We start from the raw sequence: 14,573 nt of genomic DNA, 5'->3' as shown, positions 1-14,573 counted from the left end.
TTTGGGGATGGGGGGGGGGGGTTAATTAAAAATGAAAGCAATGTACTTTACAACTGATGTTTCTAGGCATTCAACTATATATTATACTGTACATACAGGTGTATCAATTACCAAATTACAATTTAATTAAACGATTCTTGGAGAATTTCATGAAGAATAAAGTTGTCAACTTACCAATTTCACCAGTTTCTCAGGCCGGCTCTTCTTAATACAATGGATGATCACCTAAAAAATGAAGAAAATTGTTGCAAACGTAAGTAATCTGATCCATTTTTGTTTGTGTGCATGGTAATCTACAATCTTTACATTTCTGATCAAAACTGTAAACACAGATGTTTATGTCAGGACTGAAAGACTAAAGATAGAAGGAAACAAGAGGGGAAAAGATTGAGCAACATACTCGTTTGTCATCCGAGATTCGAATTCCCTTATAATCACTGCGATCGCCTCTGGATTTCAGTTTCCGTCCCACTTCATAAAGAGATTTAAAGGATCCTGAAAAACACACGTTAGCATGTTAATATACAGCATGAGACTGAACTCCAGCAGCAAACACACCTGAGATCAGGTGAGGAACCGACAGGAGTAGAGATTAAACTAAAGCCAGAAGCATCAGGCAGAAATGGAGATGAATCAGAGTGATAATAATAAACACGCACTGTCTTTCCGTATGAAGTCAAGCGGGACTCGAGCGGTTGTGTCGGCCTGGACTAGGACTCGAGCGGGGCGGGTCTGTCGGCCTGGACTCGAGCGGGGCCGGTCTGTCGGCCTTGACTCGAGCGTTTTTGTCGGCCTGGACTCGAGCGGGTCTGTCGGCCTGGACTCGAGCGGGTCTGTCGGCCTGGACTCGAGCGGGTCTGTCGGCCTGGACTCAAGTGTTTTTGTCGGCCTGGACTTGAGCGGGTCTGTCGGCCTGGACTCGAGCGGGTCTGTCGGCCTGGACTCGAGCGGGTCTGTCGGCCTGGACTCAAGTGTTTTTGTCGGCCTGGACTCGAGTGTTTTTGTCGGCCTGGACTCGAGCGGGTCTGTCGGCCTGGACTCGAGCGGGTCTGTCGGCCTGAACTCGAGCGGGTCTGTCGGCCTGGACTCGAGCGGGTCTGTCGGCCTGGACTCGAGCGGGTCTGTCGGCCTGGACTCAAGTGTTTTTGTCGGCCTGGACTTGAGCGGGTCTGTCGGCCTGGACTCAAGTGTTTTTGTCGGCCTGGACTCGAGCGGGTCTGTCGGCCTGGACTCGAGCGGGTCTGTCGGCCTGGACTCGAGCGGGTCTGTCGGCCTGGACTCAAGTGTTTTTGTCGGCCTGGACTTGAGCGGGTCTGTCGGCCTGGACTCAAGTGTTTTTGTCGGCCTGGACTCGAGCGGGTCTGTCGGCCTGGACTCGAGCGGGTCTGTCGGCCTGGACTCGAGCGGGTCTGTCGGCCTGGACTCGAGCGGGTCTGTCGGCCTGGACTCGAGCGGGTCTGTCAGCTTGGACTCGAGCGGGTCTGTCAGCCTGGACTCGAGCGGGTCTGTCGGCCTGGACTCAAGTGTTTTTGTCGGCCTGGACTCGAGCGGGTCTGTCGGCCTGGACTCGAGCGGGTCTGTCGGCCTGGACTCGAGCGGGTCTGTCGGCCTGGACTCGAGCGGGTCTGTCGGCCTGGACTCGAGCGGGTCTGTCAGCTTGGACTCGAGCGGGTCTGTCGGCCTGGACTCGAGCGGGTCTGTCGGCCTGGACTCAAGTGTTTTTGTCGGCCTGGACTCGAGCGGGTCTGTCGGCCTGGACTCGAGCGGGTCTGTCGGCCTGGACTCGAGCGGGTCTGTCGGCCTGGACTCGAGCGGGTCTGTCGGCTCGACACTGGGTGTGTGTGGAAGCTCCTGCGACGGCACAAAAGCACACACTTGGGTTTCGCTGGTTTGGAAGAGACGTTTCCCAGCCTTCCACGCTCTCGAGACGCCAGCACGGAAACTCATCCATCTTGATTGCTTTTCTGCAAACAACAATATTGATTAGAAACATGTGTTTTATTAGCACAGATTACAGCTGAGTGATTGTCCTCATGTACAGCTGCTTTATGTTGCTAGTTCAAAACAAATGGGGGAAAACATTTGTGAAAAAGGATATTTTATTCATATGTTATGCTATGTCTTCTGTAGTGGACCCCGGGACTCAGTTGTTTAAAAATAAAATTATTTTTTTTTAGGATTCATTTATTTTTCATTCACCAATCAATTTTGGGGTTTTTTTACCAAACTTTGTATAATCTATCTATAAATTACTGAAACGTCTGTCTGTCTGTCTGTTATTCGCATATCTCTCGAACCTTTAGTCCGATGGATTTCAAACTTGACAGGTGTCTCGCTACGGGCACGCACGAGTAAGTGCAGTGCAAAGTTTGACAAAAAATAACAACTCAAATATAAATATAATGAGTTTTTTATTATAATAACAGCGTAATAATATTTTAATGATATAAGTAAAAATATTATATGTTAATACGGTGCAAATTATATTTAATTCAATTCACATTTATTTGTATAGTGCTTTTCACAATACACATCATTACAAAGCAGCTTTACAGAAAGTGCATGAGTCCATATTACAATTTAGAGTAATCTGTTATCAGAGGAAACTGTCTAAGTTATGCATTTCAGAAATGTACATATAGTCACAGTTAGCTATGTTTTAATGCTAATGTTTAATGTTTTAATGCTATAAAACATTTAATGTTTTAATTTAAACAATGTAACAATTTAATGCAGAAACAATGAGCTCATTGAAGTAATGAATACTTGTTTGTTAACAAATGATTATGACATTTAGAAAATATAGCATTGGTGCCAAATTTAGCAAAATACTCCTCTCTATAGCAGTTTTAACGTGCTATGGTCATTAAATGGCTTTCCTGGGGTAAACGTAACGCTATGTGGCAAATGTTCTCCAGCTGTTTTATTGACCATTTCCACGGGTGAAAAACACTGAATAATCGACATTCTGTATGAGGCATAAACATTTCGGTAAGTTGTAGCCTACTGTATCTTTCAACTTACCAATCGTTCATTCGTGTTTATTTACTATTAACTACTAGTAGTAGTAAGAGATGATCGGTTCACGTGCGCCAGCGATCTGTCACTTCATATTTACAAGCGCCAAAACGGTATTTATTGTTTGAATTGCACCTGAGCTGTTGTTCCCCCAATGGCAGCCCTGGTGTGCGTGTGTGTGTGTGTGTGTGAAAGCACCTGAGGTGATAGAGGTGTTGTTCTCCCACGCGACTCTAGGGGGTGCAGGAGCTTCACACTCCTCTGTTGTGTTTCTCTCCTCAGCAGCGCCACTCAGCGGCTCCTCCAACACTGCACTGCAGATCTCCTCACCCATGGGGAAGTGTTCAGACATCGTGCTCTCTGCAGATCCTGTACTTTATAACTGTTTGACTAACTCTGAGTCTGAGTTTCTACAATGTTTGACTAATAACTCTGAGTTTCTACACTGTTTGACTAATAACTATGGTAATCGCTGCACTGCCTGAACAACTCGGCTTGTGATGTCATATGGAACTCGCGCTGCCTGTGACGTCACAGCGGATGCTCTGGGCACGGCCGATCAATCGCCGCGAAAACCTCTCGTTCTTATATTTGTAAACCTCTCTTGAACTTGAAAAATACTTCTTCTCAATTAAGTTGTCTGAGAACAAAAAAGCCTTAAAAACATTATCTGTTTGTAACTCTTTTCCTTTTTTCAGTGTCATGTAATTCTCATAATTTGTTAATGTTTAATTTTTTATTATTTCCCCCATTGTTTTGTTTTTGTATTCTGTTGTTATCTGTTATTACTTGTGTATTGTTTTAAGCATTAATACATAAATAAAAAGATCGATCGCCGCGAACACATTTAAAGGGACATTCACCCAAAAACAAAAAAAGTCATCATTTAATCACTCATGTCGGTCCAAACCCCTGAGACTTTCGATCGTCTTTGGAACACAAATGAAGATATTTTAAATGAAATCTGACAGATTTCCACGCAACAGAGTTAAAGAGATTGTTAAACTCTAATCTATTTAAATCGAGCGGTTTAGTCCAAATCTCCTGAAGAGACTCAATCGCTTTGATGAACAGATTGAATTTAGGCTTTTATTCTCTGCTGTAAAAAACAAACCCTCTAATGCTAGCGTTATAGGGAATTGTATTGTTTTTATGTCCAAAAACACACTGCATTCGTTTATTAATCAGCATTTATTCAGTGTTACACAGCCAATACATTTTGAATATTACAGATTCTTTAACCATGTTCAGTATTTCCAAGTCATTAGTACAGAACAGGCTTGTGCACAATTCAGAATTGAATTGAGAATGACTCCTTAATTCCAATTCAATTCTTGAATTTGAATTGATGTCAAAAACAGGATCTAGAATTACAATTCGAATTTGAATTAAAGGAAGCAGAATTGCAATTCAATAAAAATCCAAAGAAATTCATATACATATTTTAAGTGAAGTGTTTAACAATGAAGCTTTACAGTATATGTCAGATATGATTGCATTATAAACTAGAAAATGCATTTCCGGAGGAACTGCAAAGTGTGCTTGCTCGGGTGCAGTGCACTAACGTTAGCAGGTAGTGGATAGATGCACTACCTGCTAACGTTAGTGCACTGCACCCGAGCAAGCACACTTTGCAGTTCCTCCGAAAATGCATTTTTCTAGTTTATAATGCAATCATATCTGACATATACTGTAAAGCTTCATTGTTAAACACTTCACTTAAAATATGTATATGAATTTCTTTGAATTTTTATTGAATTGCAATGCGAGAAAAAATGAAGAAATTATCCGCTTCCAAATTATGTCATTTTAATCACGAAATTGAAACATTAAAAAACAATTTGCTCTTTATGGTGTGCAAGTGATAGAGCGCGGCAGCAACGAACCAACTGATCAGCTCGCAGTGTAAACATTGAATGCTCGGCCGAACAGCTGATCATAGCTGTACAGGGCGCCTTATTATTTTTCATCTCCATAAATATATTTAGTAGTAAAGCTAATGCAAGGGCTAGAAATCAATTCATCTTTTGCTGATACTTCCTTGTCATCATGGAGAGCTTAGTTCATGGTTGCATAACTTGCATAGCAACGACAGACGCCACGGGAGAGCAAGCGCGAAAGGAGACTTTCCACTTGTTTTTACACATCTAAGGTGCGTTCCATTCGACAGGGTCCATACTCAGTGTTCACTGCTCCCCTACTCCCTGAGCACGGTATATCAGTTTAAGTGGACTTCACTGACAATAACCGCTCATTTGAAACGCCCTGCAAACGTCATCAAAGAAAGTCAACTACGGGGTCGCGCAGATTATGATATAACATAAATATATATAGCATCCCAGACAGCAAATTACCTTTGGCAAAGATGTGGGCCAGATAAACAGCTGAGCTGTGGCCCAGATTAGTTTGTGTTTGCCGGCCCAGATATGGCCCACATCTCCTTTGCCAGAACTGAACCAAAGGACTGCCATAACTCCACCAAGCATGAGCCAAATACTACAATTTCATGTGGCCCATATGTGGGCCTGGTATGCAACTTTAGTATGGTTGAGTTCTGTTAAAAACTAACGGCCCTTATGTGGCCCACATGCAGCTGACAGTATTTAAAGTCTTATTAACTCACAGGTAAATTAAACACTCAACAACAATGTACTCAAAACTATTTATTTTGACAAGCATTTAAATAATTACAGCTAAAGTGTTGTACTTAATTACAGTAGTATTCAGTTGAAAACATTTCATAAAAATAAATATAATTACAGCAACAGAGTTGAATTTAATAATTACAGTAGTATTCAGTTGAAAACATTTAAGAAAACATAATTACAGCTACTCGGTTGTACTTATTTTAAGTAGAATTCAGTTGAAAACATTTAAGAATACAAATTAATAATATAAATAGCATTCAAAGCTAATTTTTTACACCAAAGTTCAAAACACTCGATATATATATATATATATATATATATATATATATAAAAATGGTATGACTACGGCAGACAGACTGGAACTCTCCGATTTAGGTGAGACGTGGATCTTAGGGTGCTTTCACATCTGTAGTTCGGTTCATTTGGTCCGGACCAAGGGCGACAAATGATACTTTGTAGCATTTCTATGGCGTTTTGGTTCCTTTTCACACCAGACTGATCGTTCTGATCCGGATCAATTTATGAGTTGATAAAATGAACCAAAATGCAGTCACGTGACAACATCCACACCACTCGGAACGCATTTCCATAACTGCACTTCGTTTGGTCAGAATTAACGTGCGGGAAAATTCCAACAGAACTCCCGGAAATAAACAAAAAATCCATGGAAAATCCGGCAGACAACACGCCGCTGTTTACCATGGAGAGACGACTGCGTGGGCTGATTGTATCCTTGGTCATATTTTATTATAGTTTGTCTACACCACTTTAGACAAACAATAATATTTGAGAATGAACCGAGGATGCGGCTCGAAAATAATGTTAATAATAATTTCTATCAGGCTCCGCACCTCCTCACAACTCGTCTGCGAGCTGCAAACTGTCAACAAACATTTCTCCTCATCCTATATAACGTTAATGCACAGCGCAGCTGACTACGGCAACTGGCTTAGTCCAAAAATGCGCAGTTATTTGGCAGTTGGTTCTGTTCGAGGTCGGATCACGTTCTCACCACAAACGAACCGCTCCAGAGTTCGTTTCAAAGCGTACCGAGACCACCTCTTCGAGCAGGTCTCGGTACGCTTGTTTGGTCCGCTTTTGGTGCGCACCCGAGTGCGATTGCCGCATTCTCACCTGCCCAAATGAACCGCACCAATGTGGAAAACGAACTCTAGTGCGATTCAACCGAACTAAACGAGGCAGGTGTGAAAGCACCCTTAACTTCGGACAAGGCAAGGCAGCATAGCTTGACACAGGGCGTCACTCACCAATAAACTGGGAGCAGACGAATCTGGCTGCCAGTCCTGTTGAACAGCGCTCCACCAAACCACAGGCCCAGGACGGATGAGGCAGGGCTCCGGACAGCACAGCAGAGGACGGCAGCAATCTTTGCGAAGCAGAGGGGAAGACGAAGACACACAGCAGCCACCGGATTGATAGCAGGACCGGCACATCAGCAAACTTCGGGCTTCGACACAAGCAGACAATGATCCATGCAACGATCGTGCCAACAAAATAAGACAATCACGACTACCATCCAGCAGTAAAACGTGGGGAACAGAGCTGCAACAAGCAGAGTTCACGAGGTAGCAGACACACACTGTTTCAGTTCCTTCGCTTTTTGAACAGTCTGTGATTTGGCGTGGCAATTACCAACAGCTGTTCATCTGCTAATCAGCTAAGGTCCGGGCACCTAGGAGAATACGGGGGCGTTGCCCCACATTCTAAATCATGGTCAAACAATCACCAAAATAATGCGTGCATAGTAAAATAAATCACAAAAAAACACCAAATCAAAGTAAGAAAAAGGGAAAAACAAACAGTGACAAATACACACACGGAAACACAACATGAAATAAAATGGACCATAATCTCTCCATATGACATCCCCCCACTCTTTAAAGGGATTATGTGTAGCTTTTTAGGTATTTTATTATCTAAAATCAATATTTTTATTAATAAATATGCCCTCAATGGTGTACAAATACCTATGCCAATGATCAGACTAATCCTCGTAAACGAAGAATTTATTATCTTTATATACATGGGACGGGTAGGTCCACGGAGGCTTCCATGTAGTTCCGCCATCTTGAAAAACTATAATAGCAGAGAGGGACAAAAAGTACTAGGCCAACGCGTTTCCACAACACGTTTTCGTTCAGAGCCAGCGTCAAGTGACTGAAGCCAGCAGAAGCGGAGGAGCAGAGCAGTGAGAGGCGCTTGTCACTGCCGCGGCAAGTTTAAAAGGCTGCACTGCACGGTTATTTATACACCGTTCATTCATACATGCTGAGTCACAGGATAAGGAGTCCTCGTCGTCGAAAAAGTCGAAAATAGACCGTAAATGTGACCGGAGATTACAAAAACAAGGGTTAATGTCAGGATAGCTAATGCAGGAGAAAGCTTTCAAAAGAGACCCTGAAGTTGCCTGCTTTCTTCTCGACAGGTAAGTCAATGTTACGGTCTTAATTACAAGCTTTTTTTTCATTGTTTGGTTGTGTACTTTATTATATAGACAGTAGACCATTTATAGTTAAAAGTTAAACAGGCTATTTGATGAATAGCAGCTGTTGAGTAAAGTAACGTTAGAGAATGCTCTGATGATGATGATATCTAACAATGCACGTACTTCAAAAAATATAACGAGTTAAGAAGGCATTACTACTAATTACCATAGTTAATGTTTTTCACAGTCAGTAATTCATACTGTAGCATTCTTTTTTTCGTTGTTTCAAGTTTCAGTTTGTTTGAAATAACAAACCTGTTCACCCGAAGAAAAACTCGAAGTGCTATTATAAGACATCCTGTCATAGTTTTTTGGTACATAACGGCTACCGTAGATGCAACGCGCATTTGAAAAAGTGAGGCGCTGGAGAGCATTATTCGTTTGAATGCAAAATACAATTTCACCACTAGATGGGAGAAATTCCTACACACAGTCCCTTTAACGTTGGCAGTCCCTGACAACCAGAAATATGCTACCCCCCCCCCCCCCACACACACACACACACACACACTTTTTAGCATTAGCAGTCCTTGACAACCATAGGTATCCAAGTGTCTAAGTGTCTCTATATCTCACTGGGGGCTGTCCCATATTGGAACGGACAGACCTCCTAGGGGCCACATCATTACCTGGGTCATCTGGAACAGGAGGGTCTACCCATGGTACATACATCAGAGGTTGGGGTTCACAAACAGGAGGTACTGGCAGCTCAGGATGCAATGCGAGGGCACCTTGGGGTGGATTGATACAAGGTTTAAGAGAATTTCTATGCAGAACCCTCTCTTTCCCTGTGCGCTCAGATTTAACACGATAGGTTAAACCCTCTTTATTCAACTGTTCTACCACTACATAAGGCTCTGGATCCCACTTGCCACAAAGCTTACCCCTTCCCCCATCTTGCCTATTCCTTCGCCACATACATTCCCCAGGAGCTAAAGGAAGTGACTTGGCCTTGCGGTCATATTGCTTTTTATACCGCTCTGCAGCCTGGCCCATAGACTTAGCCGCTAAAGAGTAGGCATACAACAGGTGTTGGTGGTGTTCACCCACCCAACTGTCCCAGCTATATCAGGCATGCTGGTTCTCTACACCCAGGGCTACATCCACAGGCAATCTGACATGGCGTCCAATCATCAGATACGAAGGTGCGTACCCTGTTGAGCTGTGTAAGGTGGCATTGTAAGCTTGGACAAGGGCAGGGAGATGTTCAGGCCAGCGACTTTGCTTTTCATCCTCCAAAGTCTGCAGCATGCTCAGGAGGGTCTGGTTAAGTCGTTCACACATGCCATTTCCCTGGGGGTGGTACGGAGTTGTCCTACTCTTAGAGATGCCATAAAGGCTACATAGTTCGGCCACCAGCTCGGATTCAAAATTTGGGCCTTGGTCTAAATGGAATCTCACCAGGCACCCAAATGTCTGTATAACCGATTGCCACAGGACCCTAGCGGTAGTCCTCAATGTCTGATCTCTTGTGGGGATAGCCCAGGCGTAGCGGCTGAACATAGCTGTCATTACTAGAATGTTTTGATATGGGTCATGGGGCCTCCCTAAAGAAAGGAAGTCTAGCTCGATGACCTCAAGGGGGAAGGACACAGTAAAGGGCTTCAGGGGTGCTTTAGGCACAGAATCAACTTTTTTCACCTGGCAACGGAGACACAGGGAGTGGTATTGTTGGACCTGAGTCTGCATACCTGGCCAAAAGAAGTGTCGACGTAGGCAACTTATGGTTCTCTCCACTCCCAAGTGTCCAACAGCATTGTGATGTTTCTCCCACACCTCTTTGTGTTGTTGAGTAGGGCAGACAATCTGGAGGCGGGCTTCATGGGTGTTATAGTCAGTGACTCGACGACACAGAACCCCATCCCACATCACCAGCCTTGCCCTCTGTTGCAGCAGCTGTTTCACCCAAAGCGGAGCAGCTCGCCACTCTTGCCCCCTTGGAAACTTCCCACTTTCCACATACCTCCGCACTTGGACCAAGTCCTTGTCCTCAAGCTGTTTGGCTCGCCAGCCATCCATCGACTGCCCTTCTGTCGATTGTACATCTGCCACAGCCGCCACGTTAGTCACATCAGCACCTAGAGGGGCTTCAACAGGTACTCTGGAAAGGGCATCTGCATTAGCATTTTCCCTACCAGAATGATACTTCACATGGTAGTCGAAGGCAGCTAGTTGGGCTACCCACCTTTGTTCCGTGGCCCCCAGGCGGGCGGTCTGCAAGTGGTCTACAGGATTATTGTTGGTGTAAACAATCACTTTGGCCCCCATCAAGTAGTCTTTACATTTTTCTACTATGGCCCACTTTAAAGCTAGCAATTCCAATTTGAAGGAGCTGTAGTTGGCATCATTCTTCTCACTAGGATGTAGGCTCCTGCTGGCATAGGCCACAACTCGCTTGCGCCCATCCTGTAGCTGGGCTAAGACAGCTCCCAGACCAGCATTGCTCGCGTCGGTGTATAACACAAAAGGTTCTGCGTAGTTGGCATAGGCTAAGATAGGGGCCTCGGTTAAAGCAGTTTTTAGATGGTCAAAGGCTTGTTGACACTCGTCAGACCAAGAGATCTGACGAGATCCTGTTATTTTATCTGCAGGGGCTCCAATTAAGAGGGCATTCAAGGGGTGTGCTATCTTTGCAAAATTGGCAATAAAGCGGCGATAGTAACCTGCTAAGCCCAAGAAAGCACGTACCTCTTTGATTGTGGTCGGAGCTGGCCATTCAGTCACAGCAGTGACCTTGGTAGTGTCTGGTTTCACTCCCTCTCCAGTGACCACATGAACCTTACTTCCCTCCATAGCAGCTGGCACTTATCTACCCTCAGCTTGAGCCCATGGTGTTGCAGTTGCTCAAAGACAGCCTCCAGGTGGCATAAATGGGAGGAAAAGTCTGGGGAATAGACAATGATATCATCCAAATAAACGAGTACAGAGTCAGTAATTTGGCCACTCAAGCATTGCTGCATAAGCCGCTGGAACGTCGCTGGCGCATTGCAGAGGCCAAATGGCATCCTCTGAAACTCGTATAGACCTAGTGGGGTGGTGAAGGCAGTCTTGGGACAGTCTCGGGGGTCGACTCCAACCTGCCAATAACCACTAGCTAAGTCAAGTGTGGTGAACCAGGAGGCTTGAGTCAGGGAGGTTAGGGTCTCCTCTATACGGGGGAGCGGGAAGTTATCTTTATGAGTCAGGGAGTTCAATTTACGATAGTCAACACAAAAGCACCAACTGCCATCTTTCTTGCGGACCATCACGATGGGTGCAGCCCAAGGGCTGGAGCTTGGCTGAATAACCTTCTTCTCCAACATATCGGCTAGCAGGGCGCGCATTTCTTGGTACATCATAGGTGGTAGGGGGCGGTATTTTTCCCTTACTTTTTGTGCGGAAAAACAACAAAAATAACGACTTTATCCAACTATTAGTGTTCTTCAATGTGGGCCTCTGACGAGAGTTCACGGGAGCACCAGGAGGCATGCGCGAGAACTGAGATTACGGCGTTCTTCTTCTACTACTACTTGTTACTGGCTGCTCACTCCTTGGGAGTATTACCGCCATCTACTGTACAAGATGACATCCCGACATCATCGAGACCTAAATCACAATAAGTGTCGAATTCAATAGCTTACATACAGCGCACGTCTTCCTCTGCTTATAAACAGACCGTTTTGCGCTTCCGGCAATGTCGGGACGTCATCTTGTTCATTTCCACCTTGGCTGTAGTTCGGTTGAATTATGTACAACAAATATGAAAATAATGTATTTATGTTTATTACGAGTAAACAACATGCTAAGTCCAAAAGTAGCTATGCCTGACATGAGGGTGTGCCAATATTGCAGAAAAACTGCTAAAATGTCATTTCCACCTCTGGGAAATTACAGGCGTAGCTTTGGACATTATATATGCCGTTTTTGTGCGCTATATGCATATTTGTTCTTTTGGACTGAGAACTTTATATATCATCATTCCAGTACACTCTATATTTATTTTATTTATCTATATTTATATGAATGTTTTGAGCAGGTTCATATAATTTGCATATCATTTGTAATCATTATTTTTAAAACGAATTCATTTGATACGTAACTTTGTGTGTTTTGTGTTGGGCAAACACTGGGGCCGAAGCCTTTATTGACAGAGTGAGGGGAACATAGTGTGGTGTCCACTGTGCTAAACTTTCCCTCACAAAGTGCCCCCTGATTTTTAAGTGGGGGGAAAACACACATCTCCTGAACACATGAACTGGGCAGTCTCAAGTGCAGGCAGAAAAATAATATCCGCGGAGAGAGATACTCTCTCTGTAACGGATTTATTTAATTCGTTTGTTTTAAAGTGTTATTTAGTAATGTGTGTGTTTTGTGTAGGGGAACACAGGGGCCGAAGCCTTCCACACACAACGTCCACTAAAACACATGGGCTGGGCAGCCGCAACTGAGCTGTGTGAGCCCAGCTGGTTGATTTGTGAGGCAATGGCGCCCTCTAGTGGACGGACTCAGGGCGACATGCATGGGATCAGAGAGATTTGCTCTCTATAGCCGCGTTTCCACCGAAATTACCCGGAACAATTTGTCCCAGGAACTTTTTTTGCCCCAGACCGGTTGCTTTCTGCGTTTACACCGCGGTCTAAAGTACCGGGAAGGTAAACTGCGCGCAACTGCTCCTCCCAGTCTGCGACGGACAGTAATCAGTTTTGAGCACCACATTTATAATAAGTATGGAGGAGATTCAAACTGTGCTGCAGTTATGTATTGATTTACTAACGAGGTAATTAACAAAACAAAATAGACGAGCACTGATACTAAAGCGTGTTCAGAAAACTCGTATGCGTATAAAATTAGACAACGTATGTTATCAGTTATTGTGAGATGCCTGGGACGAACGCGCAAAAATTTCCTCTTTCGCAAATACGCTTAAAAAAAGCCTGAACCCCGTCTATCAATCATAAAAGTGACAGTCTTGTAAATAGTTGTTTGTTACTAACCTCAAAGCGCTATTTCAATCCTGTTAATAGTAAATGTATAACATGGTTTGGAGTGCCTTGCAATAGATGACAATGTGTAAACATAATGACTTAATAATAAAAGCTGTGGCAGAAAAGAGACGAGCACTGATAAAGCGTGTTCAGTAAGCTCATAATGCTAACGTTAGATATAAAATATATTATCAGCTATTGCGGACATTGACCGTGAGATGGCTGGGACGAACGCGCAGAAAGTTTCCTCTTCCACAAAATAAAGCCTGAAACTCGTCGCCAGTCCACCAGTTTTTTTTATTAAATTCCATATTTGCAGACAGACAACTCTTACTGCATGAAGCCACGACAGGAACCGCAATAGATTTTTTAAAAAGGGAGGTTAAAAATAAATAAAATGCTGCGTGGAGTCATCCAACCAAAATGCGGTGTGAACACAACCAATCAGCTTTTGCAGCGCACAAGTCCCACCCCTGAAAGTTCCTGAACTTTGAAAAAGTACTACCTCGTGAGCAGGGACTATCGGAGGGGGAAATATTTACCCGGAACTTCATTTAGACCCTGGTTCCTGCGGTGTAAACACATCGAGTACCAGCCCAAAGTTCCTAGTTCCTGGGGAAAGTTCCTGCGGCGGAAACGCGGCTTATGTTGGCAGATATATAAATCTGCACGAATTCATTTGATTCGTTTGTTAAATGTGTTGTTTAGTAATGTATGTGTTTTGTGTTGAGAAAACACTGGGGCCGAAGCCTTTAATAACTGGGTGAGGGGAACCAAGTGCGTGCGGTGTGGTAACACTGCTTATGTACTTTTCCTCACGACAGCATCACTAAACACATGGGCTGGGCAGCCACGAGACGGGATTAAGCGACCGTCCGCGGGAGACCCTGTGTCTTTTGGACAGGGGTTCCGGGACTGGGAGAGAATCTGGAGGGCTTGTGGCCCGTGAAAGCGGGCTCGATACTCCCAACGGTCGAACAACAGGCAGGCCGCTTGCGTTCGGGGCCGCCTTCCTAGGAAGGCATAAATTGAAAGCCTCAACACGTAATCGTAACACATCAAGGCCCGTGAGACCGTGTTAACAGTCTAGCGGGACGCTCCAGCCGTGCTGGAGTTGTTTCCTCCTGTGGAGCTGGCCACACAATGTTGAGACGAACGGCCGCTCGCTCACAAACTTCCAGGAGGATGGACTGAGGCAAAGCCGCGTGAGCGCTAGCCTAGGGAACGCTAAAAGGACCGCGTCATCCCCGTCATCGGAACCAGACGGTTCGTCAACGAGAGTGAGGTTTTCCCGCGAAGATGTCCTCTTCAGGGAATGCGGATTGGGCTGATGTCAGCTCAAATATTTTAGAGAGGTGGCGCTCCTGGAGTCCCCCGGTAGCGCGTCATCATCACAGTGTCCTCCATCCGAGTCAGAAAGGCCGAGCACGGCGCGCT

This window comes from Abramis brama (genome assembly GCF_963993115.1).
Source record: "Abramis brama genome assembly, chromosome: 15".
NCBI lineage: Eukaryota > Metazoa > Chordata > Actinopteri > Cypriniformes > Leuciscidae > Abramis > Abramis brama.
This window is presented reverse-complemented; position numbering follows the sequence as displayed.